This window comes from Canis aureus, chromosome 23, assembly GCF_053574225.1.
Source record: "Canis aureus isolate CA01 chromosome 23, VMU_Caureus_v.1.0, whole genome shotgun sequence".
Classification (NCBI taxonomy): Eukaryota; Metazoa; Chordata; class Mammalia; order Carnivora; family Canidae; genus Canis; species Canis aureus.
In genome coordinates, this window is record NC_135633.1 from 41,982,735 (window position 1) to 41,995,600 (window position 12,866).

At 32.6% G+C, this 12,866-nt stretch overlaps 1 long non-coding RNA gene across 1 annotated transcript in view; it reads right to left on the bottom strand.

Annotated features, from left to right (window-relative positions):
- Positions 1 to 813: 813 nt before the first annotated feature.
- LOC144295500 (uncharacterized) overlaps positions 814 to 12,866 on the bottom strand; it is a 146,295-nt gene continuing 134,242 nt past the window's right edge. The window contains exons 4-5 of the long non-coding RNA XR_013362632.1: positions 6,601 to 6,766; positions 814 to 1,131 (exon numbers count right to left, since the gene is read on the bottom strand). This is a non-coding gene — a long non-coding RNA (uncharacterized LOC144295500). The remainder of the gene's footprint in view (positions 1,132 to 6,600; positions 6,767 to 12,866) is intronic.

The following is a 12,866-nucleotide window of genomic DNA, read 5'->3' on the forward strand; positions in this document are numbered from 1 at the left end:
ATCATTAGTCCTGGTCTCCAGAGAAGTTTCTAGAGGTGTTTCATATTTCTGAAGAGTATTCATGTCCCTTTTACCAATGTACCATGATCACTTTGGTAAATAGAGTGTCTCCTGGATTCTTCCATAGTCAATAGCCATTTGCTCTGGTAATAATACAATTGTATTTATGGTATGTCGATCTCTCTAAGTCTCCTGATCATTTGTTCTCTTGTATGCCATGGAAGTTCTGAAAGTTCTGTTTCACTTTGTGTGGGTCTTTGCTTTCTCCAAATCTCTAAGACCATACCAGCAATGAGTTAGTTCCATCTTTCAAGGTCCTTTCTACAATGATAAATTGTATATCACTAAAGAGTGTTCCTGTATCAATACACTCTCCTTTTCCCAACTTTATGTTCTGGCCCATCTCTCTGTGTTCTAACACCCTAAGATCCAGTCCCTTAGCCAGCATATGGTCAGTAAGCGCCATTTAGTCAGTCTCTGTGCTTGACTATACCTATCGCCAAAATCAGGCAGTTCTTTCTAGATAAAGTCTGCTTCCTCTCTTCACCAAGCACTTCCCCAATAAAATTATGGTATGACTTAACTTGGTGTCATGTTCTAGTTTTTTTGTAGTGACTAGGGCAAGAGATCATGAGTGGGACACATATTATCTGGTCCTGTGATGTATCAGAGCTTCTGGCCTTCTTCAGCTCAAAAGAGACAATTGCTAAACATTCTAGGAATTCTGTGAGCCAATTGTTAAACAGTTGGTAGCTCGAAATGGATCACAGCATATTTACATCATGCAAATTAGCAAATGCTACAAACCAGGGCTTTGCTCATTTGTTTATTTGACTTTTTAAAACATGGTAGTTAAACATTGACCAGAATACCACTGGGATTAATCATTCTTTAGCAATAAGAAGTGAGTGACTTTGACAGTCTCAGAGGATTCAAGGGAATCTAAAGATTTAAGATTTTTTATTATATTCACCCAGATGTGATTGATGTCTCAGAGTCCCATTGTTTTCCAGTCAGGTCTCTGATTTTGGTGTCTTTAATTTTTGGAGGTTGAGAATTCAAACTCTTCTGTAAGTCTTCAACAACTGTAAGCCAGTGTCCAATCTGTTCTGAAGCTTTTCTGTCCTTTGGCTAAAGGAGATAAATATACCTTTATTGGAAAGATATTGGAAGATCAAGAGTTTTGAACTGATGACTAATCACTCTCAATCTTTCATTTTCATTCTAATGTATCAACTGTTCCAGCAACAGTGATAAAGTCCTTATAATTACTACTTTCAGTATTTCTCAATTGCCTGACAGTGGAGTTCTTTTCATTATTGCCTCACCCAAGTGCTTTATCATTAAAATTTTAACAATTCATTTTCCTAATTACCATTCAACTTAAAAATGCCATTTTAGGGTCTGCCTTCTACAACCACTTTTGGACACCAAGTGGTTGAGTTTTCAGCGAAATAGACATTGAGATTCTGAGAACTGCCTGTAGTAGGTTTACTGGGGAGTTATTAGGGAGTTATCTCTAGAATAACCATGTGAAGGAGTGAGGAAAGCAGGATTTGGTAAAGGCAGAAGTTGAACTACATGCATTTGTAATGATGATCTCAGTCCATCCTATGAGGGACTGTGAAACAGAGATGGTCCTAGAGAACTGTGCTCCATCAAACAAGGATCTGTTTGTATTGCCTGAATCAATCAGTTAATAGATGAGGAGGGCCTTCCCAGTAAGGGACTCAGAAGTGATACACCAGTAGCCAACACACTTAGCAGCTGAAAACCTGAGTTTTGAAGTGGTATTCAGGTGGCTCTCTTCAATATCCACTATAAAATAAGTAATCGGAATGATGTTAATTTTGGAAGATTTCATAACATCATGTCCCTTATATTTATCTATAAGAAGTGTTTTGAGACTTCAAACTGATGAAGTTTTAAAACAACATTTTTCCTTTTAGAACCCACAAGACCCTCACTTCATTAGTTTGAAAAGATAAAGGAAATGAAAGCCATAGAAATCACTCTGTGTCAGTATTCCAGGGTAAAAGCAATCAAATCTCACAATATATCTATTCTTCTGAATAAAGTGAAAAAGCCAGAAGCAGAACATAGTTCAGAATGAAGTATTTGGTATGTATTAAATAAGGAGAAATGGAACTCCAAGCTCATACTGGCCAATATATTTCCATACTTAAGTAGGTCAGATTAGCTATCAAAATAAGACCTCTGAATAGACTCTTGAAAGTACTAACATAATTAATCTTATTGCTATAATTTCTAAGAGTTATGAATCTCTGAACAGAACTCATTTCCTATATCAACATTTTCACGAATCATGAGGCATATTGCAGTAAAAAGCAGCTTGCCAAAATTTTTTGATCACTGAAAAATACGATTTACCAATTTTACCAAGATGAACAACTTCTTTAGAAATTCTAAGCATTTCTCTCCCCAAATCCAATAACATTTTCTATTTTGCCATTTACTTATGGTTAGGCTTAAATGAGTATTTAATAAAAAAATAATACTTGCTGTTGTTGGATATGTGAATAGAAAAAACATCATGCATGTATTTCTTATTGTGTAATTTTGTGAGAAATATTTATTGAGAAAAACGCTGTTTAGTTTCAAATAAAATATGTTATAAATGATCAAGATATGTAAAATTATTTTAGAAAGGTAGATCTTTTAAGAAAATTCACTTTTAACCTAAGGTTAGCAAATGGGTAGATTGGAGGCTGTTCTTAATTTGCTAACTAGGAAAGGACAGGAGAAATAGACATATAACTGCAAATTATATAACTAAGAAAAAAGTTTTTTTGTTTCCTTCCTTCCTTCCTTCCTTCTTTACTTCTCTCACCCTCCTTCTCTTCTCTCTTTCCTTTCCTTCCTCCCTTCCTTTCCTTTCCTTTCTCTCTTTTGTTTTTAAATGCAAGCATACTTCATATATTCAATCCTCTTTCAAAGACAGGGAATAATTCCTCTTGTAAATACATATATATTAATATATTCTTCAGTTTCATATGTAATACAAATATGCATATCTCCAAAGGTATTAATAATAGTGTTAAGTGCAATAATCATTTATCCATCTATGATAACCACTGCTTTATTGGAATAGGTCCTTAGAAAGGTTTAGGTTCACTGGAAGAACAAAGAATAGTTTTTTAACTTTTTCCAAGCAAGATGTAGGGCCAGGGAAGTAAAGTTGGAATCCTAAAACAATATATAGAATTGACATGTGAACCCATTAAAACAAAATGTAGCTAACTATGCCTGAAATATTTTGGTGCTGAACCTGTGAGTTGCTGACTTGCCCAGTTGAGACTACAGACAAACCTGAAGAATTATACTGCCTGAAAATGGTTTATTAAGTCAATAGGAGGATAATCCCTCCCTCTAGGGCAGATGTGGGTAAATGAGCATGTGGTCTTGGGAGGTGGTATGTGTTCATGTCACATAATCTCTGCTCTCTCTCTAACAATGAAGCAATGCCATGTGACCTTTTGAAGGAGATGATGGCAGGAGGCTGCAGAGGATTTGAGAAAACAGTGAACATTTGGAATAGTTGTTGAGAAAAATGGAAACGAAACGGTCTCCTTAATTATGAAAATCAAAATAACTGGTAATATTAAGGATGTATCCATTATTGGATTCCACAAATGTATACTGAAAGCTATTCTTTATTCTTCCTGATATATTTTTCTTCCTGGAAAAGTTCTGAGTGACTGCAGTTTAATGTAGAGTACATACTTGTTATATGGATGCAGCAGTGGAGAATTTCTGGACAAGCACAGAGACTGAAGTTACAGGTAAAAATGCTACATTAGCTCAGTTTGGAAAAGGTCTAAGTAAGGTAAAAAATGAGTGACATTTATATAGACAATATAAGACTTAGTAAGAACTGAAAATGGCCTCTACACATACAAAAATTATTTTTTCACTTTAGTTTTAGAATAAGTGTTGAAATATACAATTAGTTCATGGTATGTATGTATTCTAATGACCTATTAACCTAAATATTCAATCTACCAGATCATTGAATTCCCTGACCAGTCTAGATAAACAGTAGTTTGATTTATGCCTCTGCTCAGATACATATTTCAGAACCCATTTAAATCCAAATAAAATCCTAAGTTTCTTTCCATAATATGAGTCATAGGAGCTCTTGAGATTTACAATACTTTACACATACCAGAGGGCAATAAGTGAGAAGGCAAAGCAATTGAAAAATGATCTACATTTAAATACCAAATACAATTACTGCTAAATTCTATTTGAATTTATTCCATTAATTACCAGAGTCACTGTGCCCCATCTTTCAAACACTTACTAATTCAAAGTTATTATTCTCACAAAGTTAAACTTGATGAGACCTAATCAGGTCATAGATAGGCCAATCTTTCATGAAAATGACTGGTTTTATATATGGTCCCATTTCATATTATTTTCTCTTCGATGATACTACTAACATTTATTAATAGTTGGTATATGCTAGACACAGTACATAGAATGTTATATTTTATCTAATTTATACCTCATAGAAGAATTATTTTATATACTCAAATTACACATGAAAAAACTAAGTTTAGGAGAGATTAAATAACTTGTCCTAATTCATGTAGTTGATAACCACCACCCTTATTTAAACAGGTCTATCTGATTCTACAATCCAAGATTTAATCATTCGGCAATTCTGCTTACATCTCACCCCTTATACATACTACTTTTCTGTCTTCACAGGCATCTACCCTGTAAGCCAAACTATAGATTCTGGCCCATAAATTTCAGACACTGATTTTCCCAAAGTTTGTAGAACAATACTTCTACTCACTATGTTCCATATGTAGCCTGCTATACTGCTGATCTTCTGAACTCATTGCCTGTTATTGCCTCCTGCTTCTGTTCTAGAACTGATGTATAGATCTTTCAAATCTTTTTAAGACACTTACCATGAGCCAATCCTACTAATATGCCAGACAGAATATTCTGGAATTTTTTTTTTTTTTTTTTTTTTTTTTTTGTCCTTTAGAACCTAATTGTTTTGCTAGTTTCTCCAGTCACATCCACTGTTTCTCTGAGTTGGGATAAAGGTAACTTCAGATATGAGCATATTTACATGGAACCTTCCTGCAAGAATAGCTCATGGAAATAAATAACTGTTCTTATTTATCTTTATATCCTGTCGCATCATACAAAGTCTCAAATATAACTGTGTCTTAAATAAATGGAAAAATCTAGGACAAATGCTGTACCTTGAAGAACATTGTGTCAGCAAGTATACATGAGAACTATTCTGGGCCCATTAAAATATACATTCTCACAGTTTTCTTGCAATCTGATAGCACACACTGCTTGGTTAGTACCACAGACCATGCAATTGGAATAAAAAAACAGTTCTGGTTCCCTTCTCCTAGCATAGTGTTCTTATGATTGGATTATGTGCCACCAAATCCACCTCCAAATTTTTCCAGAATGATTAATTGAAGAGTAAATGAAGAAACTCCAGTGACAAACAAAGAATGGTGAGAGATTAAAGACTTATTAAGCTTTGTTAAGGAGAGGGAAGTTTTAATTCTGTCCCAAAAGAGAATCTAGAAAGAAATATGTTAAGCAGTCATTAAAACTAGACATTGGAGGACTCTTGATTTCTGAACTACTTTGTCTTTTTTTTTTTTTCTTCTGACTAGATATTCCTGGAAAACAAAGATCAGATCTTATGATGTAAACACTGTTGCAAATAATAAAGGGAATTTCTATACAATAGATTGCACTGAGAATTAACCTTGGCTGCTGCCTTCATTCCCAAATGTTTACATGAAGTCTTTAATATTTCAAGTCTTTTAACAATACCAATAACATTCGTTATTTCTTTCAGCGTATGTTATTTTAGTTAATGCTTATTTCTGTCATATTAGACATATCATTAAACAAAAACAAATACTTGCAAGTATATTAAAATGCTTAAGGATATTAAACTTCATTTATAAATTTTTTTTTTATCTGGTATTTCTAACCCACTGACCTGAAGATTAATTTACTAACATGATTTAAAAGATGATTCTAAAAAAATGTTTATTTTGTCAAAACCAAAGTTAGGAGAGTTAATACTTATTACATGTCATGGTTAAAAACTTCAGTTTTGTCACTAATAGTTCCATAGTATGAATAGATTCATTAAATAAAAATCTTATATTGAAGGAGTTTAATTTGAAGATGTATTTAAATTAATAGGATGATGTAAATCTAAATTATATTTTAAATAAATAGGTGCAAGTTAAATACACTTTAATGACTGGTAACCAGATAAAGACAAATTTAACAAAGCTTTATTTTATAGCTATACAGGGAAACAAGAGATAAGAGACTAATAATGTTTCTTGCATCCTCTGAAGTTAATAGAAGTTTCCCTCATAGGAATGCACAACATAGAATGACATGGATAAAGTATTTTAATGTACTTTTTATATTGAGATTTATTTTTTACCAAGCATATTTTGTGGGATACATATTATCACAGGTAGTAACTACTAATGTTGTGATAAACTATATCAAATGCAATGCAAAATCTCAGTGGCTTAATGTAACAAAGATTTGTTTCTTACTTACTCTATATGTCCATGATGGTTTGACATGTACTCGCCCTATGTGTTCAGTGGTGGCCTGATCCATGTAGCCACTCAAGGACTCAGGATGATTGAAATTTATCATCTCTGTGGCAGAAAGTAGAGATAGAATGGAGGAACATAATTGATTATGTTCTTCCTCTCTCAACCTAGAAGTAAAACACACAGACTGCAATATTTATAAGAATATAATCTCTGTGCTACATATAATACAGTCAGGTAGATTAATCTGATTTTCATATAAGAAAGAATATTCTGAAAATTATAAAACTAGTAAATCTAATAAATGGTGGAGCTGACATTGAAACTCAAGTCTTCTCTTATATTCTCTATCATATTACCTCAGTAGGTAAAGAAGTAATTCCAAATGTACACTTACATGTCAACTTCCTATGTTCAATTAGAATTTTAAAGGATGGTCTTCAAGAAAAGACTAACTTTACTAAACAAGTAGAGCTGTTTCACTAACTGAAAAAAGCAAAATACAAAACAGATTCTAAGAGGAATGTATACTTGGATACATATTAATGCCATATGATCAAAAGTCCTTTTTTAGTGAGAAAGAGTTGAATATATTTAAAAAATACATTTTAAACAAATTAATATATACATAAATATATATAGTTGATTGGTGTGAGGCTATTCACTTGAAAAACAAAATTAATTCTGCTTTTTAATCATGTTCTTCCTATTTGATTTGTTCCAATAGTTGTCATATTATAGTTATCTCCATGGTGATAAAATGTGACACTGTAAACACTAACTAAAGCAGGCCAGAGGGAAAAGATGCTTGTAGAATAAAGGGTTTCTTACCCATACACAGCCTGGTAATCATCATTTGTGAGAAACTTTAAAGAAAAATGAAAGCACATAATAAAAGGGAGTCTAGTGATCATATATGATTAAAAATAAGAGAGGAAATTGATAATTTAGCCCTCCAAAGGCCCTAGATATAATCAATTAAATAATCACCTTTCAGAGTAAGCCACCATCTTCTTAGACTATTACCAATGCTTCAGAGATAAGCAGCATAATTTTGATAGGAAAGAAAGAATGATATATTTCTGAGCATTTCCAAAAAATAAATGAGAGTATTTTAGCTTTCCTCTCTTAAACTGCACAGTGTTAATTTTATAACACTGCTTCATTTGATGGATTCAGGGAAATTCATAATTCTATTTATCTGTTCACACTGCAGAACGTGTCATTATTGGGAAACACTTCTTTCTTTTTGAAGATTACTATATTTCTGTTACCTGCACTAGAATTCTATGTACACAAAATGTATTGTATCATATGTTAACAGATGAATGTTTCTCATTCCCTGCTTCTTCCTGGAGAGTATTATAAGTAACTTGCCAGAGAGGAAATTTGGAAAAACTTTTCCGATCTCTATCTAATCAACTGTGCTACTCTCCATTCTAATAAAGAAAAAAGCCCTGAAAGTGATGCTTTTATTTATTCTTCTATTAAATAAATATTTGCTAAGTTTTTACTGTTTGCAATCATAATTCTTGTTTTTACACCCATCATTTTAGGAGAGTTAACAAGTTGGCATCAGGCTTAAAATCCTGTGGAATATCATTCAAATGTATCTTTACACAATATGTTTTCTCTCCACAAAAACATGCTCACACAAAAATATGCAATCACATCCCAGAACCATCCTTAAGAGCCATTATGTACTCTGAAATATTGCTGGATCAGAAGATAAACTAAACCAAATGGTGTCCAAATTATGGGGATTTTTCAAAGAAGTTTAAAAAAGAAGTGAATGTGCCCAGAATATTATTGCCAATGATTTTTCAATTAAACAATACCAAAGAAAAGCTATCTACTCTCAGTACTGTTTCATTTGTGTGTGGATGCATATGTGCACACTCAAAAGGGAATAAAAATAAATCTCAAAATAAAGACCAGTCCTTTAACAGATAAATTTATTTTTTGGGAAATGTTATTAAAAAACCAACACTAGTCCATACATTGACATTTTGAAGCCACTGGTACAGAGATTAGAATTTCAGGTCTTTTAGACAAACTTTTAACTGTAGAAATTGGGATGAATATTTTCATCTCTAAAATAACCACACAATATTTTGTGACTTGTAAATGATAACAGATACATAAACTTCTAGGTTTTGGCAAGTACAACTTCAGTACGTGAAATGTTAACATCAGGAGAAGCTGGGTGAATTATATGTGGGAAATCTCTGTACTAATTTTCGATTTCTAAAGTCTAAAATTATTTCAAAATGGAAAGCTGTATGTAGGGTGTGTGAATGTGTACATGGGAATGGTGTGGTGTGGCACACTGAAATATTATAATGAATTGCTGCTATTCATAAGTCAGACACACCAAAAACTATAGAGATACTGGCAATCAACCAAAGTATTTTACAAGCCATGTCGAGCTAGTAGCCATTGCTGTGCAGCATGTAACATCTCTGGTAGAATGAAGTAATCCAAAAAACCTATACATGTTTTCTCATCCCTTCCCTTTTTCAGGAATAATGCAAAATAAAAATCAGTTTTTTCTTCTGCTATATATATATATATATATATATATATATATATATATATATATAACTGAATCCTTCCTATAGGCATATAGGAACTCCCAAATGTCTCTCATCCTAAGTATACAATGAAACAAATCAATCCCATTTTTATTTCATACGTTTTACCCACTTCCTTGCCTTTCCTCTTCTCCATTAACAAACTTCTGGGAGGAATTTTCCATATATAATATTTCAATTTATTTACATTTTATTTCATGTACTATTAAATCTATTCAAATCTGGCTTCTATTGCCAATGTTCCATCAAGATAGCTCTCAATATAAGCACCAATGACCTCCATATTGTTCATCTCAATGGACATACTTCGGTACTTACTTCACACAGGTCTTCCTTACCAAAAGAGCTGCTTTTCCATTGGCTCTAAGGTGATACGTTTTCCTGCCTTCTCTCCCTCTGTATCTGCTACTTCTGCTTTGTTGCAGGTTTATTGCATTATTATTGTTAGCATTACTCAACCTTCAACCTTAGGAACCACAATACTTTCCATTCTATACACAATTCATAATCTAGTATTGCTATAGTCAGGGCTTCCTGAATTCCTGGCCTATATTTTCAAGTGTATTCAGAACTTTAATTGTTCAAATGTACCTTAAACTCAATATTGTCATTTCAGAGTCTGTTAGCAATTATTATTTTAGAGCTTCTTATCTCAGGGAAGGATGACTTCATCTATTCCAGTAGAAGACCCGAGACCTTAAACTCTTTTTTGAGACTTGTTTTTGCCTTTATTCAATATACCAAATCTATCTCCAATTCCTACTGATTTAATTCTAATCTTCAAACTCAATTGCTTATCTCCATCTTTTTAATGCCAAATCCTCCAATCCAGTTTGCCATTAATCTTGGCCTAGAATTCTGCATAAAATATTAGATAGTCTTGCATTCATTCTATTTTCTAATATGCTCTCCATAATGCTGCTAGAGTAGTCTGTTCAGACACAGAACATGTACTTATATCACATTCCTGTTTAAAATGATTCAGTACTACTTTGAGAAAAAAATTTATAATTTAGCCCATGAAATGAATCTTGCCTCCTTTTCAGCATCAACATACATTACATTCTACCTTGCTTTCTTTTTCGGAATTAAATTTCTTTGACTTCCTTTGATTTTCCATGCTTATTCTCTATTTCACATATTTGGAAATCTATGCTATGGGAGGCTGTGATCACTGAACACCATGCCTAGGAACATGGCATCAAAGAACAGAGATGTTATGCATGAATCCCTGATTTATTTATTTGCTCTAATGATTAAAAGGGCATTTCTTATCACTTTAAACTTTAGTTTCATCACTAAAATAAAGTTAGTAGTACTATGTACTTTATAGACTTTCCAAGTATATTAAGTAAAATGAAACAATAACTAGTTAAAATCCAGTTAAGTCACTGTCTGTGTGCCTTTTGACAAATCATTTTTACACATTAGTCTACACATCAATACAAGAATATACTGAGCACTTAATGTGTTATATAGTTTATGTATAGTACTGATATGGCATGCTTATTAATGTTTAAAATATGGGATTAATAATAGGGACTAATCATTTTCCCTTTAGATTTCTGTTTTTGGACAAGAGTTATTTTTGAATAATACCATTAACCCAGTACTGTGAATATTCTGTATCCTGAGTAATAAATATTCTATATATCCTGAATACTGTAAAGTTTAAAATTCTTGTGCTTCAGTATTATCAGTGCTCCAAAAACTTAATATACATGAGAATCACCTGGGGGGGTCTTTTAAAAATACAACACTGATTCAGTAGGTTTAAGATGATTTCCAAAATTCTGCATTTCTAATTTCCCACGTGATGCTGAGATTCTCACCTTTAATTTACCTTTTAGGCATATCAACATGGATGGACAGAAAACACTAACATCAGCATAAACCAATCTATCAACATGAATTTGAAGTGCTATATATGTTTTTTTTTTTTTAAGTTATACTATGTATTCTGAAAGAAAGAAATGTAAGACATGTATCCTTCCTGTCATGATTTTTAAAAAGTAAGGTTGGCATTTCAATTAGAAATAGAGAAAACCCTATTAAACTGATTTAAATAGTGCTGGTTGATACAAATCAAATGGGCAGTGAGAGCATGCTTTATACATTATAGATGTATAATAAATACTTAAAATGGGAATTTAATGAATGAGCAAATTTTACTTGCAGAAATAATTGGAGGAGGGTTAAGGAAAATAAAAGATGTGAATTGTGATTGAGGGATGGATAGATACTGGATTCTTGTCACAGATAGGAAGGAGGATTTAGGATGAAGAATGAAATTGATCAAAGCCACAAGGGGCAAGAGTGAAAATGGTACAGAGAGAGAGAGACCATGAGAAGTTCTTCTGGACTTAAAGAACATGGAAGAGTTTGGTTCTGAGCAGTGGTGTTAGACATGCTAGTTGGTCTTGACCTGTCATGAGCAATTTGTCACTAATATGATTTTAAGTATCCAATATTCATGTCATATGAATTACAGTAAGGTCAATATTCAATATTATTTGTATAACAATACTGTTATATCTTGATACTCTTTTTTGAGTGCCAGAGGCAAATGAAGCAATAGTTGGCATATTATGCATTGCACATTGGAGATGTGTCTCATAGGTGAGTGTCATCTCTCATGTATACCACACCAGTATCAAAAATGAGCATTTTTGTGGCAAAGATTAGTGCCTGACACATAATAGGTACTCAAGAAAATATTTGCTAATCCTTCATACCTAAAAATATTATTAGTGGTAGCATTTTTTTGTTAGAAGTAAGCATGACCTGCCTTATTTTCTCAAAGACAGTAGAAAGAACCATACATATTTATTCAGAATTCAGTCTTATTACTATTTGCATTTAATAATCAGAAGCTTGAGAAAACTAAGCAGGTAAACATATGTTTTTAGAGGGATAATCCTTATTTGGAGCCCCTTTATGTGTGACATAAATAAGATAGTCATTTTAACAATTAACTTCTCAAATATTGAAGGTCACAAATAATCTGAGAGACAACACTGTGCAAAAGTTTAAGGAAATACAACTACTTAGAAGGGTTCCAGATTCCATGAAGAGGATATTAATTAAGCATTACAAATGTATCAGTGAGTTTTTCTGGTTTGGAATACAGAGATTTCTATTGTCGTGGTTTTCCACAGCTGTCATTCCAAATACCAGTGTGATGCTGTTCAAATTAAATTAGCTTTCCAATATTTCAAACCTTAACTTCTTATGCTAATATTAAACTAGCAATGCAATCATATGTATATCTACCTCCTGGTATTTATTATTAATAGAAAGGTAATAAAGTGGGTGATTAAACATTTGCTAGTTACTCCAGTAATCACTGGACCAGCCTCCTGAGGAGGCCAAGTTCAATAACATGTCACAAAAATGATAAAATCTTAATGAGTCATTAACTGGCTTTGGAATTGTTAGGTACAGAGCATAATTATTTTGTTGATCATAAAAGAGGAAGTTGAGGCTAAGAAAAAGATATAAGTTGGGTGGTATTTATTATGACAAATAATACATATACTCTAATTCCGAGTTTTTCATTTTCTCCATTTCAGAGGCTTTGAAACCTAGGCAGATTACTTTCTCCATCATAATGAGATATTTCATATGAGTGATTTAAGAAAAACATTTCCAAGCCTCCTAGTACCTTTGAATC